Below are 17,910 nucleotides of genomic sequence, written 5' to 3'. Positions count from 1 at the left end.
TCCCCCACCCCCGGCGGCGACCCCACCTCCCGCCCCCGCGGCGTGCGGGCCTGTGTCCGTCTGTCTGTCTTCTCTCGACGTCAGTGGGAATTTCCAGCCAGGAAGTGAGAGAGTGAGGTAGAGAGAAAGAGAGAGAAGTGCACCCGCGAGCCGGGGCAGGAAGAGGAGGTTTCGCCACCAGAGCGGCCCTGAGACGCGCTGACAGCTTCCCCTGCCCTTCCCGTCGGTCGGGCCTCTAGCCGCCGCCCTCGGCCTGCGTCCCGCCGCCGGCCCCGCTCCGAGAGCCCAGCGCAGCCCAGGCCAGAGCCGCCGCGGCCGGGAAGGCGGCGACGCCGAGGCCCCGCAACCGCGCGCCCGGCGTTCCCTCCGCCCGCGCTGCGGACATGGCGCGGCGCTGACTGGCCCTGCGAGACCCGCGCGTGCCAGCCCGCCGGCCCGCCCGCCCGGACCCGAGCCGACCCGCCCAGCGCCCGGACCCGCTCCGGCAGCGGCCGACCACCACCTCTTCCTTCCCCGGCCCCCAGGCCCGCGCCGCCCCGGAGGGGAGCCCCAGGCGCAGGGAGGCCGAGCGCGGACCCGCCAACAGGGTAAGGCAAACTCGGGCAAGTGGGGGCCGCGCCGGCAACGTGTGGCCCGACTCCTGACCCCACATGCCCCGCACCCCCTCCAGCCCTGCTTGGACTTCCTCATTCCTGCGCTAACCGCTCGGCTAGACCATAGGAGGAGGGTGTCAGTCGTGGAGAGGCACATGGGGTCGCCCAGAGTGGGGAAGGCACATCCGGACTAGGCACGGGCCGGTCGGCCGGAGGGCCACAGCTGCCCTCACCCCTCCAACCCTCCGCTGGGCGGGAACGGGAAGCCGAGGGGAACTCGGGCAAACTTTTTTTATCCCCACCCCCACCCCTTGCTGGGGGTGGCGGCGGCTTGAGGGTTGAGGTGCACTTGGGCTCGGAGGAGAGAGGGGAAGGTGGTTGGTGCAGTGCCGAACCAGATTTCACCTAAGGGCGTTCCATGAAATGAAAGCAGAAGTGCATGTCAGTCCTCTCCACTGGGAAAGCCCTCCCCAGCTCCCCCACATTGAAGAGGACAGCCTCATTCCTTGTCTCATACTCCCAGAGGGAGCCCCCACTAACACACACACACACACACACACACACACACACACACACACGCACCCACGCGATACATTCACCTACCACAGGACCTAAAAACATTAGGAGGGCCTGGTACTAATCCTATACAGGGCCTGGTATTGGAGAGAGAAATTACCCACTTTTTTAAACACTTCGATTACGTAAAACTCTTGGACACAGGTACTATGTGTTGTGCATGACCTCTAAACAAAAGTAATGATATAAACAAAGCCTATTATAACATTGAGAATAACATTTTAACGTATCTGAATTTCCCTGTAGATTTTTGATAACGTAGTCAAATGTTTTCAGAACTTAGGAGTAGATGTGCTGTCCTGAGCATAGAGGTGACTGCTGTGGAAAGTGTATCTGGAAATGCAGAGTAGTTTGACCAATAGAGTAAATATTCAGGTTATGTTCTTTTAGTCTGTATTGTGAGCCACACGGGAAGTCCACATGTTCTTCTAGTCTGTAGATTGAACAAGAACCACATTAGCAGGAATGGTGTGTAAGAATCAACATAAAATTTCCCCTTGATTTACCTTAGTAATTAGGAAGTTTGTGGGAAGATTGATTGGTTGGTTTTGATTATCCACATTGAAGACTTTTTCATGGACCTTATTAAGTAAGGTTTTTCAACATTACAGCTAACTAACGTATATTTAACTTAAAGATTTTATTATAAAGCCCGTAATATGAGAAAATGACTATGGTATTTAATAGCTCTGGCATAGCAATGTTCTTCTACAAACTGGTCATCTTTGGGAAACACTAAAGCTTAGGATCGAGGTTTCAGTGCTTATTTTTCCTGGCACAATACCTCAATTGAATATTCCTGAGTAGGTTAAATTGCATTCATACTTGCTGAAGTTTTAAAAGGGAATCTGATTAAAATAAAGTCCTTAGCTGCCGTATGCTGTTTTCCTGATTTTAATATTGTGCTTTCTAGAGATGAATCCTTTTACTATTTGATGCACTAAAGAAATTATGTAAATAATTTAAAGCAAAATAGTTTTTTGAGCTTATGAACTTGAGAAGACAGGAAATTAAAAAAAAAAAGATTTGTTTCCTGTGGCATTTTACATTTATCATGTAATTAAATTGCTAAAGTAAGAAGGAGATACATTTATGTGTGTCTGTGTGTATATATATACATATATATAATGGAAACATGAAATCTCCTAAAATTATTCATCCTTATTGATATACCTGCAACTGCTCAAAGCCCTTTGGAGCTTGTTTAGATAAAATGTCTTCCTGGGCCACAGCCTACTGGGCAAATGTGAACACAAAGAAAGACTCATTATGTGTAGATTTAATGCTGGCACTGAAATAACTGCTTGCTGTGAATAGAAAACCACTTCTAACCTTTTTTGAAAAACTTTTTAAAGAAAACACTGTAATCCAATTAGGGATTGGTGGCAATTAAAAAATCTATTATCTTTGTTTTGAACTTTCAATTTTATCCTGTGTTCTGCAGTTGGCATTCACATGGGCTGAATAAAACACCCCTGTTTTTCAAACCCCGTTAGTAAATACTGGAGTATAGGTACAAAAATAGTTGTTCCTCTTTGTAAGCTCTCCTTTGATCTTTGCACTTCCTTCTTCTACCTCTTAAACAAAATCATCTATAATGATTGAATTGTACTTAGTAAAAGATCATATTAGTCTGAAATGGGCAGAATTTTACTGACCAGAGTCCTCATATTTCTGTTAGGTTCCTTGGAACAGATTGACACCAGTTGAGAAACTAATATTTATGCAGGTTGTTTTTACTACTGCTTTTCAGACTTCCAGATAGTTGATAAAGTAAGTTACTTAGCTTTCAGGGATTGCTCACTGTGATAGATGGAAGGTCTCGATAAGGAATTGGCAGCTACAGGAATCTTGGGCAGTCATTCAATCAGCAGGCACTTATTTTTAACTAATTTATGAGAGGTATTCCCCTGTTCAGAAGAGGTGAAAGTTCTGGCTTCTGGGGGAATAGTTACTTCATAACCTTCAATTAATTTGAACTTGGGAGAAGTAAGAACAGTAGTTGACATTTTAAGACAATGAATTTAAAAAACGGTATCTGAGTTTCTGTACTGATTCTTGATAAAGTAGTCAAATACCATCTTTTTCTTCTTCAGAACTTATTACTGATGTGCTGTTGTGAGCATAGAGATGACTGCAGTAGGAAGTGTATTTGGAAAGGCAGAGTCGTTTAACCAATAATAGTAAATATCCAGATTATGCTCTTCTAGTCTATAGATTGAACTAGAATCACATTCGCAGGGATGGTGTATAAGAATCAATGGCTACATGAAATTTCTCACCAATTTACCTTACTTTGGGTTGGAAGGTTATTTTGTTTGGCTGATTGGTTTTCTTTTTATAATATGAATCATATGAAGTGGTGTGACTGCTTTATGTTTTAAGAGGAGGAGGAGGAGAAGGAAGGATAGAATTTTAGTGCTGGGGGACACTTTTAAATGTGCTGCTTTTCCATCTACACTTAGGTCTGATCAGAGTTAATTGACAGCTGCTTCTTGGTAGCCAGTAAACTGTACTGAAGCAATTTATCTGGCTTTCTGGTAATGAATTCTCATTTGCTCTCTTGTATCTCCCATAAATACTGTATTCCCCTATAGTGTTCTTAGAGTTGAGCAGGTACATCATCGGAAGCATACATATCCCTTTGAGCTGACTCTGTCATTGTGGATGAGACCTTGAGGGTTTTAAAGATGGAGGCATTCATTCATCCTCAGGAAAGTCAGGACTTGTGACATAGTTTAGCAGGGCAGTTTGGCTCCTTGACTGTGGATGTGTATATGTGCTTATTTAAAAAGATTAATATTTGAAATCAGATAATTTGGCAGAGTTAATAGTTAGGGTAATATTACCAGGACATTTATCCTTGTGGTATTTCATTAATGAGTATCCAGTGCCTCACTGTTAGATTTTTAAAAAAAGAAAAGTAGTATTCTTTTCACGGTGATGACATTGTTTCAGACCTTTGGTCTCTGTTGTCTGTTGTTTTACAGAGGATTCCTGGCTGTAGACTAATGTGTTTTCATATTTTCAGGTGAGGTTGGTAGACCTACCCTTGATTGTCAGCTAAATAGTTTAGAAAATAAGTTCTAAAATAAAATCTTATTGTTTCACAACAAAAAAATTCAAACCCTAATAGGTTTACAAAAACATGATATAAGGTGTGATTTGTTAAAGAGTGTAGACTCTTCAAGAGTCTTCATTATGGATGGCAGTATTTATTAAATTTGGAGTATTAATCATAAAAAATCATGTATTTAAATTTTTATCACAATATTTTAAGTTTTTAAAAGAAATCAGTTAATATTCTCTCCTTATATATATATATTTTTTTTTTGCAGTGATGGATAGATTTAATTATCAGCAGTACAAGTTTTATCTGCCTTAATTTTTTTCCTGTTTTTGAAATTAGAATAACGAAATGGATGGCAGAATTCCCCATTACAGACTGGCTTATTGTTTGTCCTTTACACTTCACCATTAGGCCAAAAATCAGCTTTTACTCTGACCTATACTTTCAACAGATAGTGATAAATCTATAGATTTCTTTAAACTGTGAAAAAGAATTCTGACTGATGGAACTTTAAAGAAGAGTGTAAAGATTCTAAATGGCTTATTCTCTTAAAGGGAGAGGAAAATAACTGAGAGAATCAAAATCCCATAGTTGCAGCTAAAAAGAAATCACATCTGATCTGTACTGACAAAGAAATATTTGATGCTTAACTTTGTGCTTGTTGATACAAAGTAAGCAATCAATAACTGTTGAATAAAGGAATTTTTAAAGTTTTGCTTTGTCTTGTTTGTTTAAAAAAGGGGAGCTCTTATTTTCTGCAAGGAACAAAAATTACACTATTTTACCTTGCCTTCTGGGAAGAAGAAGCCAAAAATTCGTTCTTGCTTCCTATGTATCATATTCTTATCTAAAGAGCATTTGAAATTTACCAGAACAGGCGATTTATTAAAAAGTACCCTGTGTGTTCCAAAAGGGAAGCATTTCATTCTGAAGGAGAAGTTTATGAATTAGAAAAAAAAAAATAGCCTTTGGTTTCAATGTTTTAGAGGCACTTAGCAAGCAAGGTAATAAAGTAATTGAAGTGATAAAAGTGCTGTTCAGGTGAAAACTGTAACTTTTTGGCTATGCAGAATTTCTCTGAGCTCCATTGAAACTGTAATTTCAGTACTAGTATCTTCAAAAAAGGAACCTGCTACAAGCACTGCTTTGTAATCCAGAGATTGTTAAAGCATATCTAAATTAATCAATCAGAAAGTAAAAGCAAACTATGTTATGACATCTAGAATTAAATAGTTATAACCTATTAAAAAATTGGGGAGGGGGCCGTTACAGCTGGAAAACCTCAGGAACAAGCAGGCAGTCCACAAGGTTCACTGTACTTTCCACTTTCATACTTCAGTGATTTTGCAGCACTGTAAACCTGGTGCCTCATCACAGAAGGGTTTTATTAATTTCTTATTTGTAGCATTTTCAGAAAATTGCCCTTGAACCTCTGAATCTAACCATTTATTCTCTGTGGACACGATTTATGAAATGAAATTTACCATCCAGACTAAGAAAGGACGCAGTGCAACACTCCCAAGTCCTGGATTCAGGAGAATCAGAACCATTTTATGGAAAACAGCTAACTTCAGTCCACTCTGTCTTGCTGTCCCCTTAAATTCTGTGTTCAGGCCTGACCTCTCTTCAAATCACTTTACAGCTGTACACTCAAGTTTTAAAAATGAATTTGAAAAGTTGTCTACAAATACATATTTTTGTTGTTGGCAACAAGCTGAGAAAGAAGCTAAGTGTTTACTTAAATACAGGTGCCTCTGAAAGCTGTCATTGTTGAAAAGTACTCTGAAAAGTGAAGAGCAGCAGTGTTTGTTACAGTAACAGACTAACCCAATTACTCTGCCTGTAGTTTCCCTGTGAGAAGACTTGCAGAGAACAATAAATTTTGCCGTGTTCCATTACATAATCAGCTCAATCTACAGCTTCTGGGCATAAATTTAAAAAAAAAAGTCATAACATCATCCCACTCTTTACTAGTAAAAAAATGTGTGAACAATCCAAGCATTTTGTACTGGAGAATAAATCTTTTGATTTTTCTTAGATTCAAGCTTTTTGATATATGAGGCTCCCTAAGCATTTGTAGATAAACTTTTCCTCTTTTGCTAACTCAACTAAAAAATACAAAACCTACATAATGTTAAGTACATTTCAATAGAAAGAGTTTAACATTAAAAAAATTTGATTAATAAATTCGTTGAAAAAATAGCAGTTATGTAAAAAAAATTATTTTTCATGTGGTTCTCTAAACATATGATACGATATTTCAGTGTCAGGGCATACGTATCCTTCATTTTTATCTCCAGAAATCAATTCTAACATATATTAAGCATGAAAGAAGAAAAAATTTAAATGTTCATTTGTTAGATTCCCCATCAGTCTACCTGTTCATTGGTTCTGTGTCCAAGCCTGCAGTTCATGTAGATAGTGAAAATAAATTACTTGTCTTAGAAAATATACCTTCTGAGACAAGAATTTTAGGAATGGAAAAATTACTATTTTTTTAATGTTTTAACATGAATCCCTGACACGTGTTTTATTAATATTTGAAGAACTTCTTCTTTGACTACCAGTTCTTAACATAGGTGTAGGTTTATTTTCTAGGAGTCAACCATTTATTGGTATTTTATCATTAAGATGATTTTAAAAAGTGTCAGGGCGTACGTATCCTTCAAATAAGGTGTGAAGTCAAAGGAGAAACCAATCTCTTGCAATGTACAGCATCAAGTATAATGTCCTCTATTGAATACATGCAGCTTTATGGCTTATGAAGTTAAAATAAAGACAATGTGGAAAGCTGGAAGGAATATGAATGGCTCTTCATATAGAGGACACTTAAAGTAGAAAGAAGGAAACATGAAGCTAAAGAATAAAAGTTAAACTTAATATAGAAAAATTTGGTCAAAACATACCTAAAGAATTTGGGATTAACAGATACACACTACTGTGTATAAAATAGATAAACATCAGGGAGTAATTGTTTAGCACAGTAAACTATATTCAGTATCTTTAATAACTTAAAATGGAAAAGAATCTGCAAAAGAATGTGTATATATATAAATAACTGAGTCACTTTGCTGTATACCACTATATTTCAATTTAAAAAACCTAGATAAAGATTGGGGGAGAGTCCTCTGTAAAGTTAGATGTTGAACTTTATTATTGATTTAACTGCAAAAAAGAAAAATAATCTAGAAAGTGAATCAAAATTCTAGAGATAAGGATAAATTCTATATTTCATGGGTGAGAAGGGGAAGGTCACAATGAAAGGAATGAGAAAGAGGTTGCTCTTTTTTTTTTTTTTCCTTTTCTAGGTCCCGCTCCCACGGCATAGGGAGGTTCCCAGGCTAGGGGTCCAATTGGAGCTGTAGCCGCCGGCCTACGCCAGAGCCACAACCATGTGGGATCCGAGCCGCATCTGTAACCTACACCACAGCTCACGGCAATGCCGGATCCTTAACCCACTGAGCAAGGCCAGGGATCAAACCAGCAACCTCATAGTTCCTGGTCACATTTGTTAACCACTGCACCACGAAGGGAACTCCAAGAGGTTGCTCTTGAACAGAATTTTTTTATAGACATTTCACTATGGCTTATCGTACTTTGATTAATGGAAAACAATGGCCATTTCCCCCACATTCTGAAGTCAGTTCTCTTAAGCAAACCTTAGTACATGTGGGAAATTAAAATCAAAAGCAGGGTATCTGACAGCAGTTAAATGCACTTCCTTGCTCTCATGCAATATCATAACATTTATTTGATATAATGTCTTTATGGTTTCTCCATGTGTTTACCCAGTTTCCCATTTTAGACATTCAACTAAATTTAAAAAGCACACCTTGAAATATTTTAATATTTCCTGACTATTTTAAAACATTTCCTTATCAGTCCTTTACCTTGAAGTTCTTTTTTATGATGAGCGGGGAAAGTATCCTTTTCTCTTAGAAAGTCTACAGTAATAGCCAAATAGAAATTAGGCCAAGTTGTTTAGAGGGATAGTTCAATCCTGTATTGAAATAGGTGGATGATCTGGGCTGCAGTTGTGCTATAGTTACTAGACATCTGTTAAACTGATGGAGTTCTGTCATTCAAGGCAAGCCATAGAACATAATACTTTCATTGCTGAGACTTTTTTGTTACTATTTTATTTTTTTTATTTTATTTTGCTTTTTAGGGCATATGGAGGTTCCCAGGCTAGGGCTCTAATTGAAGCTACAGCTACCAGCCTACACCACCGCCACAACAACGCCAGATCCGAGCCACATCTGTGACCTACACCACAGCTCACGGCAATGCCGAATCCTTAACCCACTGAGCAAGGCCAGGGATTGAACCCACAACCTCGTGCTTCCTAGTTGGATTCGTTTCTGCTGTGCCATGATGGGAACTTCTATTTTTTAATTTTTTAATATGATTTTTATTTTTTCTATTTTGGCTGGTTTACAGTGTTCTGTCAATTTTCTGCTGCACGGCATGGTGACCCAGTTACGCATACATGGATACATTCTTTTTTCTCCCATTATCATGCTCCATCATAAGTGACCAGACATGGTTCCCAGTGCTACACAGCTGGATCTCTTGCTTATCCATTCCTAAGGCAATAGTCTGCATCTATTAACCCTAAGCTCCCCATCCATCCCATTCCCTCCCCCTCCCCCTTGGGTGACCACAAGTCTGTTCTCCAAGTCCATGATTTTTTTTTCCTGTGGAAAGGTTCATTTGTGCCATATATTAGATTCCAGATATAAATGATATCATATGGTATTTGTCTTTCTCTTTCTGACTTTCTTCACTCAGGATGAGAGTCTCTAGTTCCATCCATGCTGCTGCAAATGGCATTATTTTGTTCTTTTTATGGCTGCATAGTATTCTATTGTGTATATATATCATATCTTCCTAATCCAGTCATCTGTCAATGGACCATTGCCGAGATTCTTAAGTATCCTTATATATATGTCCCAGTAAGTATGCCATTATCAAATTTGTCTTTATTCCCACCCACCGCATTGACATTAGGCAATACAGTTGTTAGCTCAGTATGGTCCATTGGGTAGATTTCCCATGCCAAAAATCTAGAAACCCATACTTCTCACTTATCTCCTCCAATCCATCACCAACTTCTCTCAGTTCAGCCTCCTCTCATCTCTAGAATTCATCTCTTCCTCATTGAATTTCTAGCTTTCATTTTTGCACTGTCTCCTAAATCATCATCTCCTGCTTCTGATTCCAACATGAAAGTCAGTTTTCTGAAGTATGAGTTCCATCATGTCACAATCTTTATATCTCTGAAATGAACCTCCACATTGTCTTCACGAGGTGCACACCTCACCTCCCACCCTTGTTCCTCACCCATCCCCTGTTTCTTAAGCTATCCATATCAGTTTTCAGTTCCTCATCTGTCAGGTTTTTTCACTGTGAATGCCTCTGCATATGTGCTTCCTGTGTGAGGAGTGCCCTTTCCTTCCTGGCCATTGTGCTAACCACTGACCCTTCAGGCATGGTGTAGGTAGCCGTCACCATTTCTCTGTCCTTCCTCTATCCATTCTCCCTGACCTTCTCATAAAGAGTTATGTGCTCCCAGTCCATGTGCTCTTGATTTCTTGTGCTTTCTAGATGGAAAATATCTTGAGGACAGGGGTTTTAATCTTACTTTTTCTTCGCACAGCACTGAGTAAGTTTCCTGAATAATAATTAAGTGACTAGGCAAGATATTGGTGGACAGTGCTATTGATTAAGCTGTGTGACTCTGGGCAGATGAATTTTTCTGGTTCTCATTTTCTCCCTTGTAAAAAATGAGAGGTTTGGGAGTTCCCTTCATGGCTCAGTGGTTAATTAATCTGACTAGGGACCATGAGGTTGCGGGTTTGATCCTTGGCCTCGCTTAGTGGGTTAAGGATCCAGCATTGCTGTGGCTCTGGCTTAGGCCGGCGGCTACAGCTCCAATTGGACCCCTAGTCTGGGAATCTCCATATGCTGCAGGTGCGGCCTTAGAAAAGACAAAAAGACAAAAAAAAAATGAGAGGGTTAGACTAAAAATGAGCATCTACCTCTGAAATTATTTGTTTCATTGATATAATGGTATTACTTGGCAGACTTTGGATTTTCTTTTCATGTTGAGATAGGCCAGCTTAAGGAAAAATGCATGGGAGAAGGTGCAAAGACAATTCTTGGTTATCAGTATGGTATTACTGGGAACTGTCCATTTTTGGATTATGAATTGTCATTTATAGTTTCAGTCTAGCTTCTTCCTGACATCCATGTTTCTGGGATTGCATCTTCTCATTATTAATTATCCCTACTATCAACTTATGTTCATATTCCTCCAAAGAAACTGAAGGCACATTTGATACAGAAATTGAAAATAGAATTCAGTATTTTGATTCTAAATTGGTTCAAGTTCTCACTGATCATAACTATATTTGGAGTAAGAAGATAGGGAAGTGGTAATGGTGTGAGCTGAATCCTCTTCTTCATCTGTCATAGCCAGAACACAATGTCTAAAATTTATCAATTGAGAAAAAAGCAATAAGCATTATATTTGGCGATATGAAGAAAAAAAAAAAAACCCAGTAAAAAAGAAAGTTGAGAGCGTTAAAAAAGTCAGCCACTCTGAAAAGGTGGATTGGAGCTGGGAGGTGTGGGGGAACCTTTGCTTTTTCATAAAAGCTCTTTTACCCTTGCAGAGTAGGATTTCTTCTTTAACCTTTAATTCATTTGAGTATATGTTGAGTCCTACCTATGTGCCAGTTTCTAGGTGCTGGGAATACAGCCCTGAACAAGATGGAAATCCATAACTTTATAGAGCTAATGAGATAATGTAATGTTTTCAGTTTAAAAAATTGTCTCTTTACATTAGCCTTTATTAAGTTCAAGAATCACATAGCTAAAATTGTGCATAAGTCATACATATACAGCTTTAAAAATGAAAACACTTAACTTGGGTGGTATTGTAGAAATAGAACTTTGGCAGCATACCAAAAGCCCCCTTTCTGCCCCTTCTCAGGATTCCTACCCTTCACTTTCATTTAAAAAGGTTTCACTAATGACTTTGGGACTACATATATGTTGACTCCGTGACTCATATTCGTCCACATACAATCGAGAGTTGCCTGAATGAATTCAATACTCCAAGGTGCTAGTAATGAGTTCACGTAAGTATGAACTCTCCTGTGGTTAAAAGCCCTAAGGGCAGTTCATTGCAGATTCTCCTCACTGAACAAAATAAGTAAAAAAAAAAAAAAAAAAAATTACATTTTCACATTAACTTGTTATTTATGAGCTTGAGTAAATGTGTTTTTTTGCTTTGTTTGTTTTTGCTTTTTTTTTTTAAAGGGCCACACCTGTGACATATGGAAGTTCCCAGGCTAGGGGTCGAATCGGAGCTCTAGCTGCCAGCCTGCACCACAGCCACAGCAGTGCCCCATCCAGGCCACGTCTGCAACCTATACCACAGCTCACGGCAATGGCAGACCCTTAACCCATTGAGTGAGGCCAGGGATTGAACCTGCATCCTTATGGCTCCTAGTCAGCTTTGTTAACCGCTGAGCCATGAAGGGAACTCCGAGTAAATGTTTAATTTATTGCATAGTGGCCAAGATCACTGACAAAGAGACACATGAGAAAGAAGTATCCTTATCAGACCTTATACACAGAAAGGAGGGTGATTCACCTCTTTCTCCCTGCCCCCCGGTACACTGATGTCTGCATGTATTGAAGGGTTTATCTATATGAGTGGTCAATGTGGAAAGGCCTTCATATCTAGATTCTTGGACTGAATAGCCTCCTGTATAAGGCTTCATTTTGATGCTTGCAAATCTTTATTTATGTGGGTGTATAATTGGAAGGATTATTTCTTCGAAGAAACCATTTTCTCCCTCCAGGCCTACTGTCATCATATCCATAGAAGCAGGTATTGCTGGCTCACAGGATGAGTCTTTTTCTCTTAAAACATGAAGGATATATTTTTATTGATATAGGAGAATTAATGCATATGAAAACCTAAAGTCATCGTATTCAGATTTAAGAGAATGTGATCAGTTTCTCTATATTTGATCAAAAGAATATTAATCTGTCATCCGTAATCCATGAGGTCTACTTCCTTCTCTATCTGAAAACAAAATACTCCAAAATGGTGCTTAAGACAAGGGCTGGACATGAAATTAAAATTTGGTCATACTCTATTTTTTAAAATTATGACTATTTTTTTTTAGAGCAGTCTAAGTTTCACAGCAAAATTGAGGGGAAGGTATAGGATTCTCCGTATATACCAGGCCCCCACACAAGCATACCCTCTCTCCATTATCAGTGTTCCCCTACCACAGCAGTATATTTGTTGCAGTCAATGAACCATCGTTGGCACATCGTAATCACCCAAAGTCCAGAGTTTACATTATGGGTCATTCTTGGTGTTGTGCCTTCTGTGGGTTTGGGCAAGCGTGTAGTTACATACATCCATCATTATGGTATCATACAAGAGTATGGTGTCATACTTTTCACTGCCATAAAAAGCTTCTGTGCTCTTCTTATTCAAACATCCTCCCCCACTGTCATATTCTAGGGAGGAAGAAATCTATAGAATTAGAAATGTGGAAGCAAAAACTTCAGAACAAAGTCTTGTAAGTCAAACCCCTTTCTAATGCGACCTGAATGAAAGACCTCAAACTGAGTAGGTGTATTGAATTGGTTTTCATGTGGACGTGGAAGCAAAAATATTCTGTGAGTGGTATCAGTTATAACATGTAAGGTTTTAGCTAATTTACTATACTCTTTAGAGAACCTCTCTAGTCCACAAATTTATATTCACCAGATTTTACCCTACTTTAGTGGAAACACAAAGAAATGTTATCTAGATGGAATCTGCCATTTGATATACATGACACTTAAATATAGTATTAGAAAATGTCTAAGACATCTTTTTGATCCTCTAAATTTCAGTCGTCTATGATTAAGAAAACACCATAGACAAAGATTTCTTATAGAAAGCATTGTAATGCAGTCTAATCACTTCTCTAAGAAAATCCTTGTCCCCCATGGTTACAGTTGACAAGATGTAGCAACAATTTAGATGTGTCTTTCATACAAGGTAATGAGGGTCTATTTATTTTATTGACTCTAAGAGGCACACCCTCATTTTAACATCTTGACTTAATCATATATATTTGAGGGTTTTCTAGAAATATTTCTGGTTTGGGTTTTAAATTTCATTTCATTAGTTAACATATCTGTAGGAGTTCAGTTCTTTGAAATTTATTGAGACTTGTTTTATGGTCCAGCATATAGTCTGTCTTGGTGAATGTTCCATGGCACTTGAAAAGTATTCTTCAGTCATTGGTAGAATGTTCTATGTATGCACTTAGGTTAATTTGGTTGATGTCACTGTTCCTAAATTTTCTATATGTTGACTGATGTTCTCCTGATTTTCCTTCTCGGATTACTGAGAGAAGAGTGTTAAAAATAGTAACTGTAATTGTGGGTATTTCCATTTTTTCCTTTTGTTCTGCCACTTTTTATACTTCATGTATTTTGAAGCTCTGTTAATATGTACTTATGCATTCCGAGTGTTATTTCTCCATGATGATTTGACCTTTCATTCTTATGAAATGTTGGTCCTTGTCCCTGGTAATATTTCTTCTCTTGAAGTCTATTACATAGGATATTTTAATATAGCCTGCTTTATATTTAGTATTTCCATGGTGTAACTGGCATACCTTTCCATCCTTATACTTTAATATTAAAATATGTTTTTTAGGAGTTCCCGTTGTGGCGCAGTGGTTAACGAATCCGACTAGGAACCATGAGGTTGCGGGTTCGGTCCCTGCCCTTGCTCAGTGGGTTAACGATCCGGCGTTGCCATGAGCTGTGGTGTAGGTTGCAGATGTGGCTCGGATCTTGCGTTGCTGTGGCTTCGGCGTAGGCCAGGGGTACAGCTCCGATTAGACCCCTAGCCTGGGAACCTCCATATGCCGTGGGAGCGGCCCAAAGAAATAGCAAAAAGACAAAAAAAAAAGTTTTTTAGAAAAACATTTACCTGAATCTTGCATTTTTTTTTTTTGTTCATTCTGACCAACTCTACTTTCTTATTCTTGACTTTACTCTGTATCCTTTTAATGTAATGATTGATATGGTTGAGTTTAAGCCTCCCATCTTGGTAATTGTTACCTATTTGTGCCACCTGTTGTTTATTCATTTTTTTCCTCCTGTCTTTTGAATAAATCAAGTTTACTTTTTTAAAATTCCATTTTATCTCCTTCCTTGGCTATTTTTTAAAGTGGCTGCTTAAAGGATTATAATATACATCCTTGAGTCTACCATTAATTAATACTATAACATGACATTTATAATGTAAGAACTTGACAGTGGTTTACTTCCATTTGTCTGTTTCCCTTCCTCTATGTTGTTATTGTTACAGAGTTTACTTCCACATAAACTCCAAATGTAGTGTCTCTTTTGAACAGCAAACAAGAAAAAAGTCTTATATTACCCACCTTTCATGTTTTTAATACTTTCATGTAGGTCCAAGTTTCTGTCTGGTACCATTTCCCTTCAGTGTGAAGAATTTTAACATATCTTTTAGAAGACCTGCTGACTATGAATTCTCTCAGCTCTTGTTTATTTGAAAAATGTTAATTTCACTTTTATTTTTAAAGGATATTTTTGCTGAATATAGAAATGTTCACTAGTTTGGTTTTTTCCTTTCAGCACTTTCATCATGTTTCTGATGATAAATCAGCTGTCTTATTTATCATTGTTCCCCCTTGTCCCTGGATGCTTTTAGGATTTTTTTTCTGATCATTAGTTTTTAGCAGTTTGGCTATAATATGACTAACCATGGTTTTATTTGTGCTTTTCCATCATGGGGTTCTTTGAGATTCTTAGATCATGGGTTGATTTTTTTAAAAAGCAAGTTTGGAAAATCCTCCATCCTTATTTCTTCAGATAATTTTTTCTCTCTCAAATTCTAAATTACACGTATGTAGGACCATTTGATGTTGTCTCCTAAGTCACCAAAGGTGTTTTAATTTCTTTCTGCCGTTTTTCTCGCTTTATTTGAATAGTTTTTATTGACTCTTATTCAAATTTATTGATCCTTTCTTCTACATTGCTCAGTATGCTGATAGGGCCACCTAGTGAAATTTCATTTGTCTAGAATTTTCCGTTGCTTCTTTTTCTTTAATGGTTTTCATTTCTCTCCTGGGATCTATCTGTTTATCTGTTTCATCCATATTTCTCCTTTATATTCTCGAACATATCACTGGTGGCACTTTTAAAGGCATTAGCTGCTAATGCCATCATTTGTGTCATTTTTTTCTTGAGCCATATTTTACTACTTCTTTTCATGTTTTGTTACCTTTTATTATTGTACTTTGTGGATACCACATTGTAGAGAGTATGAATTTTTATCTTCCTTAGAAACTATTGAATTTTGTTGTTACAGTCAATAAATTTACTGATGAATCACCTAGTTTTATTAAGATGAGTTTAGAGTAGCCCTTGTCCTAGAGTATGTCCCTTACTCCCATTGCATGGTCTTAATGGGGTCACAAATGAATGTTCAGATTGTTAAGTGATGTCTCTTCACCCTAGATCATTAGAACATCAGTGTCTCTCAGAAGCTCCAGGAATTTCTGGAATCTCAATTCAGCACTTAGATCCCCAGCGGCTGTTTTCTAGGAGGATTTGCAGCGTCTTGTCCTGCACTAGCACAGCTTAGTATTTGGCCAATGCCCAGAAATGAATCCTATGCAGATTTATGAGCTTCTCCCTCTGTGTATATCCATCCATTCTGACATTCTCCCCAGTGAGATAGCTGCTCTCTATTTGGGCTCTATTTCCTTGTGTCATAGTTTGGAACATACCTTCAGTCAAAAACTGAGTCTGGAGCATACCTCAAGTATTTCCATTCTCTTATGGTATATAGTCTTATACTGTCGCTTGTCCACTGTCTTAAATTTTTGCTTCAGGTATTTTTAAATAGTTTTACATCTGAGTATGGTGAGGGGACAAGCTGAATAATTGTTACTGTCATAACTAAAACCAGAATCTGGAATTGCAGTGTTTCTTACCATTAATGTAATAAAAAATTTTTTAAAAGTACTTATTTACTAATGGTAATTCAAAGAAGTAAAACTCATATGTACTTTTTAGGCATCTATATCTACTTAAGAAGATGATAAATATATAAAGTTCAATTGCATTAAAACAGTGTTTTTGTTGGATGTAAAATCATCAATTCACAGAAGTGTTATAGCCCTTATGTGGACTATAGAGCTGTAGGTTATAGGTTATAGGGGAAATAAAAGGTCTTTTGGCAGAGGTTGGACTTCAATAGTGACTTGAGTCAGTCATGTTTAAATAGGAGAGATGGCATTAGGATGCAGGGCATGCTGTAAACAAACACACAAGAAGAAAATGAGCAAGGCGTTTTTGAATGATCAGTCTGCCTGTCATAGAGGGTTTTCATTAGGATATATTAGGACATAGTCAAAAGCCCTCAGCCACTCAGCATATTGTATTATATAAGCATCACCAATTAAGATTAAGAACCTCTTGAGTTTCCATTGTGGCTCAGTGGGTTAAGAACCTGACTGGTATCCATGAGGATGTGGGTTCAATCTCTGGCCTCGCTCAGTGGGTTAAGGATCTGGCATTGCCACAAGATGTGGCATAGATGGCAGATGCAGCTTGGATCTGGTGTTGCTTGTGACTGTGGCTTAGGCCTGCAGCTGCAGCTCCAATTTGACCCTTAGCCTGGGAACTTCCATATGCCATAGGTGTGGCCCTAAAAAGAAAGAAAGAAAAAAAAAAGATTAAGAACCTCCGAAGGTGATGCTTATCATATAATATACTGAATGGTTGAGGGCTTTCAACTTTGCCCTGTGAGTAATATGGCAATAATGTGAAAGACGCTTAAGGAAGAAGAAATTCCACAGTCAGAAAGAACAGTATAGAGGCTATTATTGTGATTCAGAGATGAGGCAAGGAAGGTTTAACTAGGATGTAACAGTGAAAGGAAATTGGAAAGGAGGAGAAGATACAAGAAATAACACAAAGAAAAAAGATCAACAGACATTGATTATTGGTTTATTGGATGGGTGTGAGATAGAAAAGGAGAAAAAGGCAACTGAATTTTTGGCCCTAGGTACATGAGAGAATGATATGTTAGCAAAACCTAGAAAGTTAGGAACGGGGCCCATTGCCATAGGAATGATGAATTGTTTTATATATTACAGAATTGAAAGGATTAAAAACATTATTAACTTGTTTTATAATATCACCCCTTAAAGCTAGCAGCAATTTATTAATATTTCTGTTTTGTCCAGGTTTTAACGGGACTAATTTTCTTTGTTTGTACCATGGTAGTTTTGCCTAATGTACTTGTTTCTTTTGTTCAGTTAAAAACCGTGTAGGCCAGTTAAGTAAAAATAAGTACAAAGGGTAGTCTAAATAGGACCCCAACAAAGAAAATGTAACTGCTGAATTACTAAGATATCTAATCCATACCCATATACCCTCCATTTCCCATGCCACTTAACCAGGGTGCATTGCTTTTGCTTGTGTTCTTATTTACTAAACTGTTGCATTAGTTAACTTTTGCTGCACAAAGCTAATGAAGATACAAACTTGGTTATTTGTCCTAATTTGGTAGGCTGTCTAGGTCATCTGGTCTGGCTGGCTCTG

At 38.3% G+C, this 17,910-nt stretch overlaps 1 protein-coding gene across 4 annotated transcripts in view; it reads left to right on the top strand.

Annotated features, from left to right (window-relative positions):
• The first annotated feature begins 460 nt into the window (after window positions 1–460).
• NFKB1 (nuclear factor kappa B subunit 1) overlaps window positions 461–17,910 on the top strand; it is a 116,563-nt gene continuing 99,113 nt past the window's right edge. For 2 of the 4 annotated variants that reach the window (XM_047798969.1, XM_047798968.1), the window contains exon 1: window positions 461–587. The gene's annotated coding sequence lies outside the window, so the exon portion shown is untranslated. The remainder of the gene's footprint in view (window positions 588–17,910) is intronic. The other 2 variants (XM_047798967.1, XM_047798966.1) reach the window with 1 other exon arrangement.

Source organism: Phacochoerus africanus, chromosome 10 (assembly GCF_016906955.1).
Source record: "Phacochoerus africanus isolate WHEZ1 chromosome 10, ROS_Pafr_v1, whole genome shotgun sequence".
Taxonomy (NCBI): Eukaryota; Metazoa; Chordata; class Mammalia; order Artiodactyla; family Suidae; genus Phacochoerus; species Phacochoerus africanus.
This window is presented reverse-complemented; position numbering and strand designations above follow the sequence as displayed.